Source organism: Saccopteryx bilineata, chromosome 6 (genome assembly GCF_036850765.1).
Source record: "Saccopteryx bilineata isolate mSacBil1 chromosome 6, mSacBil1_pri_phased_curated, whole genome shotgun sequence".
Classification (NCBI taxonomy): Eukaryota; Metazoa; Chordata; class Mammalia; order Chiroptera; family Emballonuridae; genus Saccopteryx; species Saccopteryx bilineata.
Window position 1 is genome coordinate 60,301,543 of NC_089495.1, and position 23,856 is coordinate 60,325,398.

The following is a 23,856-nucleotide window of genomic DNA, read 5'->3' on the forward strand; positions in this document are numbered from 1 at the left end:
ATGTCATCTTTTGAAAACGGTATTTCCTTAAATTTCATTGTCTCTTTTAATTTGTTCACTGGAAAAATCCTCAAAATAGTACTGTTGCCTTTTTTTTTTTTCATCTCAAATACTCTGTTATTTTTTCTCCTACCAGTTTGCTGAAACTACAGCCTTTGAGAGCTCAATTCACCAGTGACCTACTAATTAGCAAATTCAATGGTCTCTTCTAAGTCCTTACTCAACTAGACCTCTCCACAGCAATCAAAATCACCACCACTTGATCCTTCTTGAAAAGCTCTTATAACTGAAAAAGGAAAATGACTGCCTCATTCCCATGAGATGGGGGAGAAGAATGGCCCTTGGCTAAGAATTTAATCAAGTGCTTAGAGAAGTAATTTTAAAGACTCCACCTGGTCTCAGCGTAGCTAAGGTAGCAGACTATAAGAGATATATAAGTCAGCATTAGCCCATCAATTATTCCAGGTAGACTTGAAATAACACATTGAAGAAGAAGGTGGAGTTGGGAAAATGATGGTGAAGCAACATCATGACTGCATAATGACACCATGCAAACTCCATTAGAGTTACGTGAACCTGTGAGTTATGAGGTAATTTGGAAAGTGTTTATTTTTCCTGTTTTAGCACTATTCTAGAAGATTATCATGTGTGGGGGTGAGGGAAGAGAGAGTGAGACACCGAGATTTTGACATATAACAATTGGGAAAGTGGAGGAACAGAATGTTTGTGATGCTACAGTATCTCTTCCTGCTATCTGTAATTTGGGAAACAACTGAAGGGTGCAAATTTAAAGTGGTGTCCAGGGCTACTCCTTAGTTGCACAAAGGAACTCTGTGAAACACAGGCAATTCCTAAGTATACTATTAAAGCCCACATGTTATTCTAATCTTAATAAGACTATAATAATGACTAATCTGAGTTGAGATGAACCTCCAGGCTATATATTGACTGTGGAAGGGGAAATTGTTTTGAAACAGTATAAAAAATGATCAGAACATCAATAAAGACTCCAAATATATCCAATTTATTTATTTGTGTCTCCTCCTCTCTCAATTTATTAAGTGTTGGAATGTAAACATTTTGCTTTAGTCTTCTTTTAACATCATTGTCTCTCCCAGGGAGCTCTGATGTTATTTATATGGGAAGTGCTCAAGAAATATTTTAGAATCTAATTGTTAAACTAAACATACATACATATATGGTGTGATGCCTGACCTGTGGTGGCGCAGTGGATAAAGCATCAACCTGGAAATGCTGAGGTCGCCAGTTCGAAACCCTGGGCTTGCCTGGTCAAGGCACATATGGAGTTGATGCTTCCTGCTCCTCCCCCCTTCTCTCTCTCTCTCTCCTTTCTAAAATGAATAAAGAAAAATACATATATGGTGTTAGTCATTCACTATATTTCATATTAACCTTCATCAATTTAATTATGTATAATGTAACAAATGTAAAAAGTAGATATTGTGGCCCTGGCCGGTTGGCTCAGCGTGCGGAGGACCCGGGTTCGATTCCCGGCCAGGGCACATAGGAGAAGCGCCCATTTGCTTCTCCACCCCTCCGCCGCGCTTTCCTCTCTATCTCTCTCTTCCCCTCCCGCAGCCAAGGCTCCATTGGAGCAAAGATGGCCCGGGCGCTGGGCATGGCTCTGTGGCCTCTGCCTCAGGCGCTAGAGTGGCTCTGGTCGCAATATGGCAACGCCCAGGATGGGCAGAGCATCGCCCCCTGGGGGGGCAGAGCACCGCCCCTGGTGGGCGTGCCGGGTGGATCCCGGTCGGGCGCATGTGGGAGTCTGTCTGACTGTCTCTCCCTGTTTCCAGCTTCAGAAAAATGAAAAAAAGAAAAAAGAAAAAGAAAAAAAAAAAGTAGATATTGTGAAATTTGCTGATCTTAAACATACAAACAATTATATATATAGTAATCTGTATGGGAGCAATGAGATAGTCTGTGTAGGAAACAGGTATATTAGTGTAAGTACCTATTTTTGATAGTGTTGATGGTAGAGGGAGAAAGTAGGATCTAAATTAATATGTATTAAGTGAGTTAAATGTCAGACACTTTGCTTACATTGTCTTATGAAATGTAAATACATATTTTGAGATATGAGTATTCTAATTTTAATATATCACCGGAGAATCTAAAATTTGAAAATACCTAGTAACTAACATAGGTAAAAAATAAAGTTTCCACCTCCTACCAGCTACCTATCAGTTCATTTTGGTTACAGAGAAATGATGAGAAGAAATTTTTGGTTGGACCTTTATTCCATAAGAAAGAAACCTCATGAATCAGTAATATCTATTTTAATCTCAGAAAGAAGAAGAGTTGGTTCACTGCCAGCAACTGGTATCTTTGCAAAAGCGCAAAGTCAGACAGGAAGAATATGAGTGAATACACATGTTTCGTGTGTTTGTGTAGGGGGGGAGGATTGAAAGATTGGATTAGTTAGGATTTGAGTTCAGATGTTTCTTATTCTCAAATATAATGCTTTTTACACTACATCAGTAATATAACTTTAAAATCTGGAAGAAAACATTAATATAAATTTTTGATGAGTTAATTATTAATACCAGATGTCACTGAAAGAGGAGACTCAGCAAACAGTTCAAATTAAAAGTCTCTTAAATAAATAATAACAATGAAAACATATAAAGGTCTACTGGAAAGTTCTGTCCGTTTTTGGAATAAAACAAAATACAAAATTTTCTTACCTTCAATAAACTTTATTAAATAATATAATTGCCATTATTATTAATAATTTCTTGCCAGGATGAGGGCAATTTGTATATCCCATTTTTGAAAAATGTTTTATCTTTTGATGCAAAAATTGAACCAGTGCTTGCATATCTTCTTTATTTTTGAATTTTTTGCCCTTCAAAAAATTTTATAAGGACAAAAACAAGTGATAGTCAGAGGGTGCTAAGTCTCGGGAATATGGTGGGTACAAAAGACATGCTTCTGTAGCATTTCTTCCTTGTTGAAATTCGTAAAAATTACAGTGGCGTAAATGAACTTTATCAGTAGCCATGGGTACACTATCGCTTCACACATAAGACTAACTAATATGAATCAACTTTGTTTCAGTTAATTTGCTACGTCAGTATGTATACATTAAGTGATAAAAATAGAGAGGCACACATGCGCCAAATAAACATGTGCTTATGTGTCGAAACTTGTTGTGATAGAAACGGACAGAACTTTCCGGTAGACCTTATATTAGCAATAGGATAGAAGTTGGAAAAAAATCAGCTTTCTGCTTCCCTTTGCTAGTCAATACAGATTTTTACCATTTTCTTATCTAAACGTCTTTCTGAGCTTGAGAATAATATATATTATATATATATATAATATATATATATATAATATATATATAAATATTTGAACATAGTACCACTACATAACTGAGAAAATAAAAAAAATATTCACGATTTCAGATAGTCTTCCTTTTTCAGGCACTGTCATACTTTTCAAAATTCAAGTTATATGTTAATTGCCCCCAAAATAAAAAGATGTTTAGTTCCTTTAAAATTTTTCATCTGTATGCAAAAGTTTTACAAAATAAAATTTATTCAATATCAACTTAAGTACTGCCTAAAAATAAGTATATTAAGTGAAATAATACTAAGAGATGAAATTCAATATCAGTGAATGTGAAGGAAGTGAACTGATGTAAATTCCCCATATTACAGTGTCTTTTGTTGCAAATAAAAAAATGCCATTGACTCTGTGATTCTGTCTTCCAAATCCTGGATATTGTTTGGCATGGAGCGTTAGAGATTTGTCACATGAGCATTTTAGACCACTTGTAGTTATGTAAATTAATTCATAAAAAATGTAAGAGATGAATTAACTAGTATGTTTTCTCATGGTGAATCTTGAAAATGTGAGCAGGCCTGACCAGGCAGTGGCACAGTGGATAGAGCATCAGACTAGAGTGCGGAGCACCCAAGTTTGAGACCCCAAGGTCGCCAGCTTGAGTGCGGGCTCATCTGTTTTGAGCAAAGCTCACCAGTTTGGACCCAAGGTCGCTGGCTTGAGCAAGGGGTTACTTGGTCTGCTGAAGGCCCGCGGTCAAGGCACATATGAGAAAGCAATCAATGAACAACTAAGGTGCCGCAATGAAGAACTGATGCCTCTCATCTCTCTCCTTTCCTGTCCGTCCCTATTGTAAGGTCGGTGGATAGAGGGCTGGTCACGTGGGGAACTTAGGCTCCGAGAACTTTGGCTAGGACCGCCCACAGTCAAGTGCGCCAAAAAGAAACTTCCTAGGACTCCTTGGAAACAAAAGCGATTGACTGTCAGCCAGTAAGATTTCTCTACGTCATATTAGCCCAACAGCCCTAGAGGGACCCCTTTTTAAATATAGCTGCGGGGTTTCTCCATGTGCGATTTTTTCCTGACCTCTATCTTGCACACACTCCAGTGAGTCTCCTCTGGGGAACGCTTTGTACTGAATAAAGCCTTTTGAACTTACCACACTTGGTGGCTCCGAGACCTGTTCCTTCTTTCTCGGAGGGGAAAAATACCTTACACCTATCTGTCTCTCTCTCTGACTTTCCCTGTCTCTGCCACAAAAAAAAAAAGAAAAGAAAATATGAGCAGTAGGTGAATTATGTAGTTATTCTCTACTTGCCTATTGCATCCATTTTTGGTCTCCTTGCTCACTTGAGCACCAGGGTTCAACCCAGATAGATAATATCACTAAGAACCTCATTCTGTCTGGTGTATATGGGATGCATTTTTTTCTTCAGCTGCTTTTCTGCACAAGTCAAGGTTGGGAATTTCTCCCTTCACTGGTTCAAGTTCTCATTGAGAAATTTAAAAAATAATTCCTATTCTTCTCTTTTCAAGTGTACACAAAGTAATGGCTCCCTAAAGTTGCGAATATCTGGATGCCTCACTGCACCTTATTTGCTCACTTAACCCTGCCTAAAACTCTTAAGGAATCTCTTCATATTAACCATATAGGGCACATTTTATTTTCTTTTAGGAATGGCACCAATCCAAATTATGTCCTTGTTTATGGTAGTTTGATTATTTTTAACTTTGTAATTTTTTTTGTTTTTATGCCCTTGTTTTCACATCTCTACTCTATACTCTATACCCTATCCTTGATTGTCAAAGATACTCTGTTATTTTGTCCTTTGTATGTCTTTCCTCCTCTTTTATTCCAATTTAAAAATAGCTTTCTCTGAAAATTATTTTAATCTTATCTGTTTTATTAACCCATCACAAGATTAAAATGAGAGACAATAGCTGATAGTAGATCAAACTTCTTCCTCCCAGTAATATACTTATGTTTTTAATGGACAGTGGTGATGTGCTGGAAAGAGTCCTAAAATTTACAGATGAAGATCAGCACCTGAACTAAAAGTCTAACCTTGATGATTTTATATTGCAAGGATCTATTAAACAGCTAATGATTTATTTCAAGAACAAGTACTTATTGATCTGAGACTTCAAAAATGATTAATCCTCTTAGTTTAACTATAGTTTGTATGGATAATACATAGCAGGATAAGGATCCTAAAAATATAAAGCCCATAGTTTTAGCCACTTAAGAATATTTGTAGAAAATAGTAATGACTCAAAATCAACAGGCAGCAACAACAAACTGTTAGAGATAATTCTTGAATTCAATAATGTAGCAAAAGCTGGCATTTCTATACAGAAACAGTCAGCAATCTAAAAAAAGCAAGTAAGAAAATAATCTCATTTATAATGACAAAAAAAAGAATAAAATATCTAGGTTAAAGAATTGTACCTTAAAATTATAAACATTGATGGAGGAAATTAAAACACATATGTAAATGGAAAGATGTGTTCATGGCGTAGAAGCATTAATATTGATAAAATGTCCGTATTACCTAAAACTGTCTACAGTTTTCAATGAAATCTCCATCAAAATTTCAATGGCATTCTTCATAGAAGTAGAGAAACATCTTAAAATTTATATGAAACCAAAAGGTACTCTAAATAGCCACAGCAATCTTGAGCAAGAAGAACAAAGCAGGAGGCATCATACTTTCTGATTTCAGAATATATATGTCATATATATATATATGATGTATCGTAGAATTGTATACTTAAAATTTACATAATTTTATTAACCAATGTTACCCCATAGTTAATATGGCAATACTAAGTAATAAAGCAGTACAGCAGGGGAAAAGAACAACATGTAGACCAGTGGAAGGGAATAGAGAGATATTAAGCCATGAAATAAGTGCATTTATTTTAAAACGACTTTCAACAAGAATGTCAAAAACACAATGGGAAAAACATAATCTCTCTAATATATTGTGCTGGGAGATATCCACATACAGAAAAATTAAATTGGATTTTTATCTTACATTTATACAACAATCAGCTCAAAATGGAATAAATGTTTAACTGTAAAACCTGAAACCATACACTGCTAAAAGAAAAAATGGGGAAATGGTTCTTGACATTAGTTTGGGCAGTGATTTTTTTGTGTATGTCTCCCAAATCATAGGTAATAGAAACAAAAATAGACAAGTGAGAGTATTTCAAACTAAAAAGCTTTTTCACAAGTAGAAAGTAATCAACAGACTAAAAAGGCAAACTCTGGAATGGGAAAATATTTGCAAAGAATACAACTGATTGGCCCTGGCCAGTTGGCTCAGTGGTAGAGTGTCGGCCTGGCGTGTGGAAGTCCCAGGTTCGATTCCCGGCCAGGGCACACAGGAGAGGCGCCCATCTGCTTCTCCACCCCTCCCCCTCTCCTTCCTCTCTGTCTCTCTTCTCCTCCCGCAGCCGAGGCTTCATTGGAACAAAAGATGGCCCGGGCGCTGGGGATGGCTCCTTGGCCTCTGCCCCAGGCGCTAGAGTGGCTCTGGTTGCAACAGAGCTACACCCCGGATGGGCAGAGCATCTCCCCCTGGTGGACGTGTCGGGTGGATCCCGGTTGGGCACATGCGGGAGTCTGTCTGACTGCCTCCACGTTTCTGGCTTCAGAAAAATACAAAAAAAGAAAAAAAAAAGAATACAGCTGATAAAAGCTTAATACCTAAAAAATATAAGGAACTCATACAACTCAACAGCAAAAAATATCAAATAACCCAATTAGCAAAAAAGCCAATGACCTAAACAGACATTTTTCAAAAGAAGATATAGAAATGATAAACAGGAATAAGAAATCACCAAGAAATGCAACTGAACACGATAATGATAGAGCATCTCACAATGATAGCAATGGCTATTACCAAAAAAGACAAGTGATAGTGAGTATTGGAGAGGTAGTGGAGGGAAGGGAACATTTGTACACTATTGGTAGGAATATAAATTGCCATTTTGAAAAACAATATGGAGATTTCTCAAAAAATTAAAATGTAAAAACTGTATATTCACAGTATACACATATCTGCACACAATGGAATGGAATATTAATCAGTCTTAAAAAATCTATTATTTGTGAAAACATAGATGAACTTGGATGACATTATGTTAAGAGAAATACATCGACACAGAGAGACAAATACTATATGATCTTACTTATATGTAAAATCCAAAAAAGTTTTAGAACAGAAACTAGAAAGATGGTTATCGGGTTTGGGGAAGGGACAGATGGGGAGATGTTGGTTAAAGGCTATGTATAAAGTTTTTAGTTCTGCAAGATAAATATGTTTTGCAAATCTAATATACAGAATGAGAACTACACTTAATAATCCTGTACTGGATACAGTATTATTATTTGCTGAGAGGGTAAACCTTAAGTGCTCTCATACAGGGGAAAATAGATAACTTTGTTAGGTGATAGATTGTTAATTAGTGTGATTGTGGAGATCATTTTGTATACAAATATCAAAATATGAAATTGTATTCCTAAATATATAAAATTATTTTCCTTTGTATCTTAATAAAACTGGAAAGAATAGCATTTGATTTTGCTTTAATCTTTTCTTTCTTACTAACCTTTATTTTTTTTTATTTCCTTTTATTACTATGTAGTGATTTTTCTTTTTTTTAATTTGTTTTATTTTTTTTAAAGTGAGAGTAGGGGAGATAGAGAGACAGACTCCCACATGCATCCCAACTAGAATCCACTCAGCAACCCCCATCTGTGGCAGATTCTCTGCCTATGTGGGGCCATGCTTGCAACTGAGCTAATTTTAGCACCTGAGCTGGAGGCTCCACACAGCCATCCTCAGCACTAGGGGGTCAACAGATAAAACAAGTTGAACCATGGCTATAGGCAGGGGAGAGTGAGAGAGAATGGGGAGCAGAAAAGATGGAGAAGCAGATAGTCACCTCCCCTGTGTGCCTGACTGGGAATCGAACCGAGACATTCACAGGCTGGGCTGATGCTCTACCACTGAGCCAATGAGCCTAGGCCTTTCTATTTTTCAAAAAATTTCATTAAATTTATTAGGGTAATTTTTTGAGGGGTTAAATAATACAGCTTATATTACATTGCCTATTAGTTGTTATCTAAATATGTGTAAAACTGAACTACATTTTCTACAGCTCATTATAAGTTGAAAAATATATGTTTAAAATCCTTCTTAGAATGTAATTCTCAGGACCAACAATTTATTTGTAGCATTGCTGAATGTATTGAAAGATTAACACTTATGTTCAAATTTATCCCCTTTAGATAAAACAATAAAATTTATTAATATCTCTGGTCTGGAATTATCCAAGAGTTTGGAGAATACTGAAAGGTTCATTTATTTGAGATTCACTATCAATACAATTTAATGTTTAATCAAATTTTCAACATTAAAATTTTCATAATTAGACATAATAAATCTGCTTTTTGAGGTGTCAGTGACTATACTTTAAAAATAAGAAAGAATAAATTGTAAAATATTTTATTTGATTTTTAAGATTTAATGCAGCTCTTAAATTCACATTATTGAATTTCTGGAATAATTTTACACATTAAATGACATATTTTACACATTGAGGCACTTTCTAATATCAAAATAATTTTTAAACAAAGGACATAAATTTATGTAAATCATAATGACAGATAAAATGTTGTTTTATTAATACTGAAGATGCTCCCTCAATATAATTGCAATATCTGAGCATTTGAATAATAAGCTATTTTTTGTTGTTAATTAAAATTTGTTGATATGCCAATGTGCATGTTGATATGTCTGTATCAAATAGTATTTTATATCATAAAGATTTTATTTTTTTGAATCAGTGAACTCTTTTTTGGATGGGATATAAAATTGACACAATTTTACCTCATTTGTTGTATTTCTTTGCTACTCTTAGTAACAAAGGTTGATAGTGAAACAGTTAAGTAAGTACAAAGTTTATAGAAAGAATCACTGAAGTGCATATGATCTAACATAATGTACTTCACAGAAACTAGAAATTGGATTAATGCAGCTTGCTCATGCTTGAAGCACAAAAAATTGTCCAAAGGCAGATGGATGGAAAGTGAAAATCTAAAAATAAAATTCCCAGTGGAAACGAGAACTTTCACAGTTCAGATTGGTTTATTCTAGGATATAAGTCTTGAGAAATAGAAAAAAGAACTTTACAAGCTGGGAATTTAAGAATAACATAATACATATGTATGTATACATATATAATTATGTGGGAGTTGGGGGGAGAGAAAGAAAGAGGAGAAATAGTGACAGACAGAAATTCCAATAGGTTTTCTGAAATATTTCATAAGTTAAGAATACAACAATGTTAAAACTACTCTTCATTTGTAGCAATCTGTCATTATTTATCCATTATTACTATGATTTATAGAATTCTGGACTTTTAAAATTCAATAGCATTATTTTTTTATTAAATTTATTGGTTTGACACTGGTTAACATAATTTTACAATACATCTCTTATATTATATTCACCAAGTCATCTTATTTTATTAAAAAATGTGATGTATCCTAACATAATTTTTTTTTAAATCTAATTATACATATGGCTATACTTATAATAAAATATATTTTTACTTATAGTTTATACTTATCAACTTCTGGAATGCTTGGATGTCAAACTGCTGCAATAATAATACCTGCAGATATACAAGCTCAACTTTACATCATGTAATAAATTATTACAGTACTTATTAAAAAATAAATGAATTCTGAATGAAAATAATACATTTTGCATAGCATTGAAATAATTCCTGGAAAGATGACGTCAGAGTAATGGCACAGTAGGAAGTGATACCAATAAATCTCCCCCAAAACTCAACAAGATCTTCAATCAGAAACAGAAAAACCTATCCTTGGAGCCTCCAGATGTTTCACAATACACCCAAAGGTATGGTCGAGCGAAAAATTGGCTAAATATATAATCAAACCCTGAAGGAAATAGGGAGTAAAAAATGCTCCGCCTTCTTCACTAACCTAAACAGGGTGGCTTTCACTGGGAACTGAGAATATAGAAACTAAGGCGGGCAAAGGGGGTGAATAGATCCAGGCCGTGGCACAAACGGCCGAACCAGGCTGTGGCACAGAGATTCAAGCCGAGGAAAAACTGTTCCTGTCGTAACCCGGGCAATACAAGCTAACACTTGCGCCAAACCCAGACAAAGAAAGACAAGTGGGGCAGCCATTTTCCCCAATCTCCTGGTCTGCACGCGCAGATAGTGGGTGAGAGATTCCTTCCGAAGCCACGGGAGTAGGCATCCATGTTATCCCACAGAGAGGCAGAGTCAGAGGCCTTTGTGTGGGCCGAAAGTGGATTCTCTGGGCTGCCCCAGTGCCCTGAGGGAGCCATGCACGGGGAGGGAGTGAGAGCCAATTCCAATGCTTGAACTATTCCATGCGGGTGGGAGTTTCACTCAGAGGGTGAGGCAGCAGCCTGATATCCTGGTCTGCATGCATGGAAAGTGAGCGAGAGATTCCTCTGAGTGCCTCAGGAGTGGGCGCCTGGGTTACCCCACAGAGGGGCAGAGTCAGAGGCCTTTGTGTGGGCTGAAGGCGGATTCTCCGGACCGCCCCAGCGCCCTGGGGAAGCCGCACACGGGTAAGGAGCAAGAGCCAATTCCAACACCGGAATGTTTCCGTGCGGATGGGGGTTTCACTCAGAAGGTGAGGCGGCCAGCCTGATATCCTGGTCTACGCGCGCAGATAGTGAGCAAGAGATTCCTCTGAGTGCCTCGGCAGTGCGCACCCGTGTTATCCCACAAAGGGGCAGAGTCAGGGGCCTCTGTGTGGGCCAAAAGCAGAATCTCGGGCAACCCCAGCACCTTGAAAAAGCCGCGCTCAGGGAAGGAGCGAGAGCCAATTCCAACGCTGGAACTTTTCCATGCAGGCGGGGGTTTCACTCAGAGGGTGAAACAGCCGGCCTGATATCCTGGTCTGCGTACGCAGATAGTGGGTGAGAGATTCCTCCAAGTGCCTCGGCAGTGCGAGCTCGTGTTACCCCACATATTGACAGAGCCAGAGGTCTTTGAGTGGGCGGAAGCACTGCCTGATTATGCTAGCAGCTCTGACTGACTGAGCCTCACCCAGAGCCCTGTGCTGAGAGGGAATAGAGTGGGGAGTTGCCAGCTCTTTGAGCCTCTTACTATCCAGGCAGAGGCAGCAGCAACCCCATAGCTGGATTATCAGGCTACTAATTGAGGAAGGAAAGACTAGGAGAAAGGCTCCAGGAATACAGACTCTCTTACTGGCAGAGCCTATAAATGCTAATGAGCCTCAACTGCCAACGAGACTGAAGCACAATACATGACATTGCCATAGAGACTTATCAACTGCAAACCTCTACTTGAGTGTGCCACAGGGGCAGAACCCGGGGTACAGAGTCACCGACCAGGAAGAGGGAGAGAAAAGAAAAAGCAAGAAGATAACCTCTCAAAATCAAGAATAATCTGCAGACTTTATAACCTATCCCATTTTATTATATTTCTTCATTTGTTTCTCTTATCTTCATTCTTGATATATTTTTTTTTCCTCCTCCAATTTGGTCATTTAACTCTCTGCCGGTCTTACTGTCTCTTCTCCTTGAACTACACTACCCATAAGTGTTATATCTCCCATTATCTTTTCTTTCCTCTTCCTTTCTCTCTATGAGGGTTGCACTCCAAAACCCTTAACTCTCTCTCTCCTCTTTTTTCTTTTTTCTTCTTTTAGTGGTTCCCTCTTTTTTTTTCTCTTTCTCTCTTTCTTTTCTCACTCTATATTAGTTTCTTCCTTTATACTTTACGTCTCCTCTCATTCAAACCTCAATAACAAAAAATATCTGGGACTCAAACTTATGTTTGTAGCATTTTTGGGGGGGTTTCTTCACCTTTTTAACACACTAGCAGTACTTCCATCCCTGGCCCTCCATTTTATCTAGTTCTTGTTCCACTAAATACAATAGTAATTTTTTAATTTGTCCCCCAATTTTCCTGTATCTCTCTTATTCCTCTCATCATAACTCTTAGTCAACTAACACCTAAAAGCAAATCATTTTATTCTTGCCCCAAATATTTTTATTATTTGTTTTTGTGCTTCCATACACTTTTTCTTTTTCTTTTTTTTTTTTCCCTTTATTACTTCTCCTCAATTCAGGCCCTCCATTACAGATATTGTTTGTTCTATTTAGTACAATATAATTCACAGTTCACCACAAGATTTCCTCAAGAAAGAGGGGAGAGGAGAGAAGAAAAAAAAGGAGGGTGGGAAATAATTTTCTTTTTTTAAATTTTTATTTTATTTTATTTTTCTTTATTTTATTATTAAATTTTTTAAAACAACAACAATTTTCGATTTTTTATTTTTTTTAACTTTTTATTCTCTATTAAATCTTATTACTACCAAAAAACTACCTTCAGATGCCATTAAGAAAGAGAAAATCAAATATCATGGATACAAAAAAAAAGAGGTAACACAGCTAGATGAGGAAAATCTATGGAGAAGAAATGTAATATATTGGAAACCTTGGAGCTAAATGACAGAGAATTTAAGATAGAAATACTAAAAATCCTCCAAGATATACAAGAAAACACAGAAAGGCAATTTAGGGAGCTCAGAAAACAACTTGACGAACACAAAGAATATATTTCCAAGGAAACTGAAAGTATAAAAACAAATCAAAGAGATGAAAAACTCAATTCACAAGCTGAAAAATGAGATAACAAGCTTAGCAAATAGAACAGGTCAGATAGAAGAGAGGATTAGTGAAATAGAAGACAAGCAACTTGAGGCACAACAGAGAAAAGAAGAAAGAGACTCAAAAATAAAAAAAAATGAAAAAGCCCTACAAGAATTATCTGACTCCATCAAAAAGAATAACATAAGAATAATAGGTATATCAGAGGGAGAAGAGAGAGAAAATGGAATGGAGAATATACTCAAACAAATGATAGATGAGAACTTCCCAAGCCTGTGGAAAGAACTAAAGCCTCAAGTTCAAGAAGCAAACAGAACTCCGAGTTTTCTTAACCCCAACAAACCTACTCCAAGGCACATCATAATAAAATTGGCACAAACCAATGCCAAAGAAAAAATTCTCAAGGCAGCCAGGGAAAAGAAGAATATAACATATAAAGGAAGGCCCATTAGATTATCATCAGATTTCTCAGCAGAAACTCTACAAGATAGAAGAGAGTAGACCCCAATATTTAAAGTCCTGAAAGAGATGAACTTTCAGCCACGAATACTATACCCATCAAAGCTATCCTTCAAATATGAAGGAGAAATAAAAACATTCACAGATAAAGAAAAGATGAGGAAATTTATCATCAGAAAACCCCCACTCCAGGAATTACTAAAGGGGGTTCTCCAATCAGATACAAAGAACAAAATAAAACAAAGCCACAAGTAAAACCTCCAAGAAAAACACAATAAAACCAAATTTAAACAGTGACAACAACAAAAAGAAAGGGGAGGAGAGGATGGAGATTAACAGTAGCAAAGGACAATGTAGTGCAAAAGTACTCACAAAATAGTGCACTACAATGAACAGGGTAGGAACCCTTTTCATTACTTAAAGGTAACCACCATTGAAAAAACCACCACAGAAGCACATGAGATAAAAAAGATAGCAACAGAGGAAAGATGTATGGAATACAACCACATAAAAAAAAGATAGAAAAATGAAAGAGAAGGATCAAACAAGACATAAAACTAACAGAAATCTATAAAATGGCAATAGGGAACTCACAAGTGTCAATAATTACAATAAATGTAAATGGATTAAACTCACCAATAAAAAGGCACAGAGTAGCAGAATGGATTAAAAAAGAAAATCCAACTGTATGCTGCCTACAGGAAACTCATCTAAGTAACAAGGATAAAAACAAATTCAAAGTGAAAGGCTGGAAAACAATACTCCAAGCAAATAACATCCAAACAAAAGCAGGCATAGCAATACTCCTATCTGATAATGCTGACTACAAGACAGTAAAAGTACTCAGAGACAAAAATGGCCATTTCATAATGGCTAAGGGGACACTGAATCAAGAAGACATAACAATTCTTAATATATATGCACCAAACCAAGGAGCACCAAAATATATAAGACAGCTACTTATTGATCTTAAAACAAAAACTGACAAAAATACAATTATACTTGGAGACCTCAATAAACTGCTGATGGCTCTAGATCGGTCATCCTAACAGAGAATCAACAAAGATATAGTGGCCTTAAACAAAACACTAGAGCACCTGGATATGATAGACACCTACAGGACATTTCATCCCAAAGTGACTGAGTATATATTTTTCTCCAGTGTACATGGATCATTCTCAAGAATTGACCATATGTTGGGCCACAAAAACAACATCAGCAAATTCAGAAAAATCCAAGTTCTACCAAGCATATTTTCTGATCATAAAGCCTTGATACTAGAATTCAACTGCAAAAAAAGAGGAAAAAAATCCCACATAAATGTGGAAACTAAACAACATACTTTTAAAAAATGAATGGGTCAAAGAAGAAATAAGTACAGAGATCAAAAGATATATACAGACTAATGAAAATGACAATACGACATATCAGAATCTATGGGATGCAGCAAAAGCAGTGATAAGAGGGAAGTTCATATCACTTCAGGCATATATGAACAAACAAGAGAGAGCCCAAGTGAACCACTTAACTTCACACCTTAAGGAACTAGAAAAAGAAGAAAAAAGACAACCCAAGAACAGCCAAAGAAAGGAGATAATAAAAATCAGAGCAGAAATAAATGAAATAGAGAACAGAAAAACTATAGAAAAAATTAATAGAACAAGAAGCTGGTTCTTTGAAAAGATCAATAAAATTGACAAACCCTTGGCAAGACTTACCAAGGAAAAAAGAGAAAGAACTCATATAAACAAAATCCAAAATGAAAGGAGAAATCACCACGGACACCATAGATATACAAAGAATTATTGTAGAATACTATGAAAAACTTTATGCCACTAAATTCAACAACCTAGAAGAAATGGATAAATTCCTAGAACAATACAACCTTCCTAGACTGAGTCAAGAAGAATCAAAAAGCCTAAACAGGCCTATTAGTAAAAAAGAAATAAAAAAACCCATTAAAAACCTCCCCAAAATAAAAGTCCAGGCCCAGATGGCTATACCAACGAATTTTATCAAACATTCAAAGAAGACTTGGTTCCTATTCTACTGAAAGTCTTCCAAAAAATTGAAGAAGAAGTAATACTTCCAAACACATTTTATGAGGCCAACATAACCCTCATATCAAAACCAGGCAAGGATGGCACAAAAAAAGAAAACTACAGACCAATATCTCTAATGAATACAGATGCTAAAATACTAAACAAAATACTAGCAAATCAAATACAACAACATATTAAAATGATAATACATCATGATCAAATGGGATTCATCCCAGAATCTAAAAAATGGTTCAACATACGTAAAGCAGTTAACGTAATACACCTATCAACAAAACAAAAAACAAAAACCACATGATCTTATCAATAGATGCAGAAAAGGCTTTCAATAAAATACAACACAATTTTACGTTTAAGACTCTCAACAAAATGGGTATAGAAGGAAAATATCTCAACATGATAAAGGCCATATATGATAACCATCAGCTAACATCATATTAAATGGCACTAAACTGAAGGCTTTCCCCCTTAAATCAGGAACAAGCAGGGTTGTCCACTCTCTTCACTCTTATTTAATGTGGTACTAGAGGTTCAGCAATCAAACAAGATAAAGAAATAAAAGGCATCCATATTGGAAAAGAAGAAGTAAAAGTATCACTTTTTGCAGATGATATGATCCTATACATCAAAAACCCCAAAGAATCCTCAAAATGACTACTAGAAACAATAAGCCAATACAGTAAGGTCGCAGGATACAAAATTAACATACAGAAGTCAATAGCCTTTCTATATGCCAACAATGAAATAATTGAGAACGAACTCAAAAGAATAATCCCCTTCATGATTGCAACAAAAAAAAATAAAATACGTAAGAATAAACATAACAAAGAATGTAAAGGACTTATATAATGAAAACTATAAACCATTGTTAAGGGAAATCAAAAAAGATATAATGAGAAGGAAGAATATTCCTTGTTCTTGGATAGGAAGAATAAATATAACAAAGTTGGCTATATTACCCAAAGCAATATACAAATTTAATGCAATTCCCATCAAAATTCCAATGACATTTTTTAAAGAAATAGAGCAAAAAATCATCAGATTTATATGGAACTATAAAAAACCCCGAATAGCCAAAGCAATCCTAAAGAATGAAGCTGGGGGCATAACAATACCTGACTTCAAACTCTATTATAGGGCCACGACAATCAAAACAGCATGATATTGGCAGAAAAATAGACACTCAGACCAATGGAACAGAATAGACAACGCAGAAATAAAACCACATATATATAGTCAAATAATTTTTTATAAAGGGGCCAAAAACACATAATGGAGAAAAGAAAGCCTCTTCAATAAATGGTGCTGGGAAAACTGGAAAGCCACATGCAAAAGAATGAAACTGGACTATAGTCTATCCCCCCTGTACTAAAATTAACTTAAAATGGATCAAAGATCTAAACATAAAACCTGAAACAATTAAGTACATAGAAGAAGACATAGGTACTAAACTCATGGACCTTGGTTTTAAAGAGCATTTTATGAATTTGACTCCAATGGCAAGAGAAGTGAAGGCAAAAATTAATGAATGGGACTACATCAGACTAAGAAGTTTTTGCTCAGCAAGAGAAACTGATAAAATAAACAGACAGCCAACTAAATGGGAAATGATATTTTCAAACAACAGCTCAGGTAAGGGCCTAATATCCAAAATATACAAAGAACTCATGAAACTCAACAACAAACAAACAAACAATCCAATACAAAAATGGGAAGAGGACATGAACAGACACTTCTCCCAGGAAGAAATACAAATGGCCAACAGATATATGAAAAGATGCTCATCTTCTTTAGTTATTAGAGAAATGCAAATCAAAACTACAATGAGATACCACCTCACACCTGTTAGATTAGCTATTATTAACAAGACAGGTAATAGCAAATGTTGGAGAGGCTGTGGAGAAAAAGGAACCCTCATCCACTGTTGGTGGGAATGTAAAGTAGTACAACCATTATGGAAGAAAGTATGGTGGTTCCTCAAAAAACTGAAAATAGAAATACCTTATGACCCAGCCATCCTTCTACTGGGTATATACACCAAAAACTCAGAAACATTGATACATAAAGACACATGCACCTTCATGTTCATTGCAGCATTGTTCAAAGTGGCCAGGACATGGAAACAACCAAAAAGCCCATCAATAGATGACTGGATAAAGAAGATGTGGCACATATACACTATGGAATACTACTCAGCCATAAGAAATGATGACATCGGATCATTTACAGCAAAATGGTGGGATCTTGATAACATGATACGAAGTGAAATAAGTAAATCAGAGAAAACCAGGAACTGCATTATTCCATACGTAGGTGGGACTTAAAGTGAAACTAAGAGACATTGATAAGAGTATGGTGGTTATGGGGGGAGGGGGGAGAGGAAGAGGGAAAGGGGGAGGGGGAGGGGCACAAAGAAAACTAGATAGAAGGTGACAGAGGACAATCTGACTTTGGGTGATGGGTATGCAACATAAGTGAACGACAAGATAACCTGGAGTTGTTATCTTTGAATATATGTATCCTGATTTATTGATGTCGCCCCACTAAAAATAAAATTATTAAAAAAAGAAATAATTTCTAACCAGAAAATGTATTATATTTAAATTTAAGACATATGTTTTATCGTAAAGAAAAATATATAAAACAAGTTTTTGTTGTAAGCATAGTCACATATTATCTCATAATTTAGTGCAAATACAAGGCACTAAATGTGCTCATTTGTTAAGAATTTCTTATGTTATTCTGCTTAGTGGTTAGTGTTATAACTGGTGATAAGACTTACCTGATTTGCTTATTTTCCTAATTGCAAAAAAGAGAAAAAAATTTAAAATAATACTTTCTCCTCATTACTAACACCATCTCCAAACCATATTAAGTACAAAAATGATTCAATAACTTTTTGCTAATTATTGTATAATGGCTCATATAAATAAAAATATAATACATAAAGTACAATATCCATACAAATTTTATTCTGGAAGAGACACTTGGGCTATATTAAATGAAAATCCTTTTTTAAACTTAAATAGATGTGATAATGTACTTATAAGGAGTTAAGCTTTTTTCTTTCACATCTTAAAAAGTTTGACTACATTGACTTATTTTCTGACTATTTTCCCAATGGTTTTATAAATGATAATTAAGGAGATTTTAAAATATTTTTTTTCCCTTTAGGCTGGAAAGAAAAAAGCTCTTGCATCACCCAAAAATATTCTGAAGCTTGGAAGACTGGAGATAACACAGGCTTGTCAAAATACTGCTCCTCCAATCTCAGCCTCAACATGGATTTGCTGGGTGACCTTCACTGATATCAGCTTATCCATAAATGGACAAGATCAATGATCTCCCGAAGCTCTTCTTGAGCTATAAGTACATTTTTAGAGGAAGAACTGTTACAGCTATTCTTTATCTTTCCTGATGATGGGTAAACACATAATAGACACATACAAAAAATAATAAAGAAAAGATAAAAATGACCTAAATTTAAGAAGGTATATCAAGAAAAGGTAGTAACTTTGAGCCCTCGTAATAAATGATGACAATAGCCTAATTTTATAGATGAAGGAATAATGGTAAGTCCTTTTGGAAAAAATTGAAATCTTTTAAATCATTTATTATATGCTTACCTAAATTAGAGTTTAGAATCAAAAAGTTTTATCATTAATAAAGAATATTAACATTTCAAAATTTATTAAACTAATGTCATATTATATAAACATGTTAAGTGATATATATTATGAAAATTTTTTCTTTAATATCAATATTATAAATTCAATAAAGTTTTTTGGGGTATAATTCTGTTTGTTTCCAAGTCTGGCAACATTCTCTGTACACCAGCAGAGAATATATCACATGGTCAACATCTTTTCTATTTACAATTAAAATATTTGCATGATGTTTTGACTCTAACATCTGCCTAAGAGTTTGTCACTTTCTTAAGTATGACTAAAAAATTAAAATAAAAAACTGTAATAAGATTGTTCAAAATTCCACTAGGGAGAACCAAGATGGCAGTGGAGTAGGCAGATGCACAGACTCCCAGCTCACACTACCAAACTGGATTACAAATTAATTTAGGAACAATCATCATGGAAAACCAACTTTGGATTAAAAAAACAGGTCTCAAAAACTAAGGAGCAAAGAAGAAGCCACACCGAGCCTGGTAGGGAGCTCCGAGTCATGGGAGGGTGTTCCCCTGCTTCCAGGAGTGAAGGTGGAAGGGCTCTCATTTCAAGGAGAAGAGCAGAAAATATTGCTCACAGCAAGTTGCCTGGGGACCTGGGAATAAGGTGTGCCGAGAGGGCTGGCTTGTCTTCCAAAAGGAAAGTGGGGAGAGAAAGACAGATGGTGATGGACAGGGAAATGCATGGGATGACCTGAGAAACTGACTCATCTAGTGTGGAGGCTGCCATAGCTGGGGCAGGAGTTTAAACCTCAACAAAGCACAAGCCTAAAGTGGTTTCGGGTGAATCACCTCCAGAAAGCTCTCCAGCTCCAATCAGAGCAACAAGACACAGCTGAAAACAGGAAGTGGGGAGGAGGGGCAGTAGCTCAGGTCTCCTGGAGATCTGAGACACACCTCCCTCTACTGAAATGGAGAAAGCACCCCTCTCCCAAAGAGAAGCTGGCAGATCTGGCCTTCAGAATCTCAGGTTACACCCACCGCATGCCTGGATACAGCTTCAAATAAGCCCCCTACTTAGATCAGTAACAAGACTATCACTGAGGTAAGAAAACTAAAAAGAAAATAAGCAAATTAAGACTTCAAAGTGGCTTTACCAGGTAAGAAGATCACAGCTGGAAGAAGCCTACAAATCATGAAGAATAATGGGTAGGCAGAGAAGCATAAATCATATGTTTAAACAAGATAAATTCTCTGATAAAGTCTTGAACAAATCAGAAGTAATCAAATTACTGGATGCAGAGTATAAACTAATGATTTTTAGGATACTTAAAGATCTCAAAGTTACAATGGATGGAGTTAATGAACACTTCAATAAAGAAATTGAAGGCATCAAAAAGGAAATGGAAATCATAAAGAAGAACCAGACAGAAATGACAAACACAATATCAGAAATGAAGACTACACTGGAAGGAATTAAAAGCAGGCTGGATGAAGCAGAGGATTGAATCAGTGATTTATAGGACTAGATAAGTAAAAGTATGGAAATGGACCAGCAAAAGGAAAAGAGATTGAAAAAATCTGAGGAAACTCTAAGAGAGCGCTGTGACAACCTAAAGAGAAACAAGATCCACATCATAGGAGTTCCTGAAGAAGAAGAGAAAGAACAAATGTTGAAAAACCTTGTTTAATGAAATCATAGCTGAAAACTTTCCTAAACTGATGCAGGAAGAAGTCACGCAAATTCAAGAAGCAGAGAAAATTGCATTAAAGAGAAATCCCCAAAGAATCTATACCAAGATATATCATAATTAAAATACCAAAGGTAAGAGATAAAGAGAAAATATTAAAAGCTGCTAGAGAAAATAAGGCTATCACCTACAAAGGAGCCCCCATAAGGATGACATCTGACTTCTCAACAGAAACATTTTAGGCCAGAAGAAAACGGCAAGACATATTTAAAGTAATGCAGAACAACACCCTACAACCAAGACTTCTTTATTCAACAAGGCTATCATTTAAAATTGGAGGAGAAATAGAAAGCTTCCCAGATAAAACAAAAACAAAAACAAAAAACTCAAGTAATTCAGTACAACCAAACCAGTGCTGCAAGAAATGTTAAAGGGCCTATTGTAAACAGAACAAAGGGGGAAAAGAATACAGTAGGAGAGAATATAACTTTAAAGAATAAAGTGGCGATAAACAACTACATATCAATAATAACCTTAAATGTAAATGGAATAAATGCTCCAATCAAAAGACATATGGTAGCTGAATGAATAAGAAAACAGGACCCATACATATGCTGTCTACAGGAGACACATCTCAAAACAAAAGATATACACAGATTGAAAGTAAAAGAATGAGAAAAAATATTTCATGCAAATGGAAATGGAAAAAAAAGCTGGGGTAGCAATACTTGTATCTGACAAAATACACTTTAAAACAAAGACTATAGTAAGGGATAAAGAAGGCCACTACATAATAATAAAAAGAGCAATCCAACAGGAAGAGTTAACCATTATAAATATCTATGTACCTAATATAGGAGCACCTAAATATATAAAGCAGATTTTGATGGCCATAAAGAAAGAGATCAACAGCAATACTATAACAGTAGGGAATTTCAATACCCCAGTAACATCAATGGACAGAGCCTCAAGAAAGAACACTAACAAAGAAACAACAGAATTAAGATACATTATCAACTGGATTTAGTAGATATCTTCAGGACCTTCCACCCTAAAGCAGCAGAACATACATTCTTTTCAAGTGCTCATGGTACATTTTCTAGGATAGACCACATATTAGGGCAGAAAACGACCCTCAACAAATTAGAGAAGATTGAAACTATATCAAGCATCTTCACTGACAACAATGGCATGAAATTAGAAATCAACTACAATAGGAAAACTGAAAAACACTCAAACACTTGGAAACTAAACAGCATGTTATTAAACAATGAATGGGTCAACAATGAGATCAAGGAAGAAATAAAAAATTTCCTTGAAACAAATGAGCATAAAACAACTCAAAATCTGAGGGACATAGCTAACACAGTCCTGAGAGGAAAGTTCATAGCATTACTGGCATACCTTAAGAAGCTAGAAAAAGCTCAAAAATAAACAACTTAATCCTGCAACTAAAAGAGCTAGAAAAGAACAGCAACTAAGTCTAGAGAAAGTAGAAGGAAGAAAATAATAAAAATCAGAGCAGAAATAAATGACATAGAGACTAAAAAAACAATGCAGAGGATCAATGAAACCAAGAGCTGGTTCTCTGAAAAAGTAGACAAGATTGATGAACCCTTAGCCAGACTCATTAAGAATAAAAGAGAAAGAACTCAAATAAATAAAATCAGAAATGAGAGTGGAGAAGTAACAACAGACACAGCAGAAATACAAAGGATTGTAAGAAAATACTGTGAAGAAGTGTATGCTAAAAAATTAGACAACCTAGGTAAATGGACAAATTTCTTGAAAAATGTAATCTTTCAAAAATCAATCTGAAAGAATCAGAACACCTAAATAGACCGATTACAACAAATGAGATTGAAACAGTTATCAATAAACTCCCAACATACAAAAGCCCTGGGCCAGATGGCTTCACAGGTAAATTCTACCAAACATTCAAAGAAGAACTAACTCCTATTCTTCTCAAGCTATTTCAAAAAATTCAAGAGGAGGGAACACTTCCAAGCTCCTTTTATGAGGCAAGCATAATTCTGATTCCAAAACCAGGCAAAGACAACACAAAGAAAAAAACAAAAAACTATAGGCCAATATCCCTGATGAATTTAGATGCTAAAATTCTCAACAAAATATTAGCAAACCGGATCCAGGAATACATGAAAAAAATCATACTCCATGATCAAGTGGAATTTACTTTGGGGAGGCAAGGCTGGTACAATATTTGCAAATCAATCAATGTAATTCATCACATAAACAAAACGAAGGACAAAAACCACATGATAATATCAATCGATGCAGAAAAAGCATTTGATAAAATCCAGCACCCATTTATGATCAAAACTCTCAGCAAAGTGGGACTTCAGGGAACATACCTCAACATGATAAAGGCCATCTATGACAAACCACAGCCATCATCATAATCAATAGGCAAAAGTTTAAAGGAATCCCCTTAAGATCAGGGACAAGGCAGAGTTGCCCCCTTTCACCACTCTTATTCAATATAGTTCTGGAAATCCTAGCCACAGCAATCAAACAAGAAGAAAAAATAAAAGGCATCAAAAATGGAAAAGAAGAAGTAAAACTATTATTATTTGCTGATGATATGATACTGTACCTAGAAAATCCTAAAGTCGCAGTCAGAAAACTACTGATAAATGAATTCAGCAATGTGGCAGGATATAAAATTAATACTCAAAATCAGAAGCATTTTTATACATCAACAATGATCTATATGAAACAGAAATTAAGTAAACAATCCCCTTCACTATTGCAACAACAAAAAAAATAAAATAAAATACTTAGGAGTAAATTTAGCCAAGAGGTTAAAGACTTCTACTCGGAAAATTATAAAACATTGATAAAAGAAATCAAGGAAGATACAAACAAGTGGAAGCATATACTACGTTCATGGCTAGAAAGAAAAAAACATCATTAAAATGTCCATATTACCCAAAGCAATTTATAAATTTAATGCAATTCCTATTAAAATA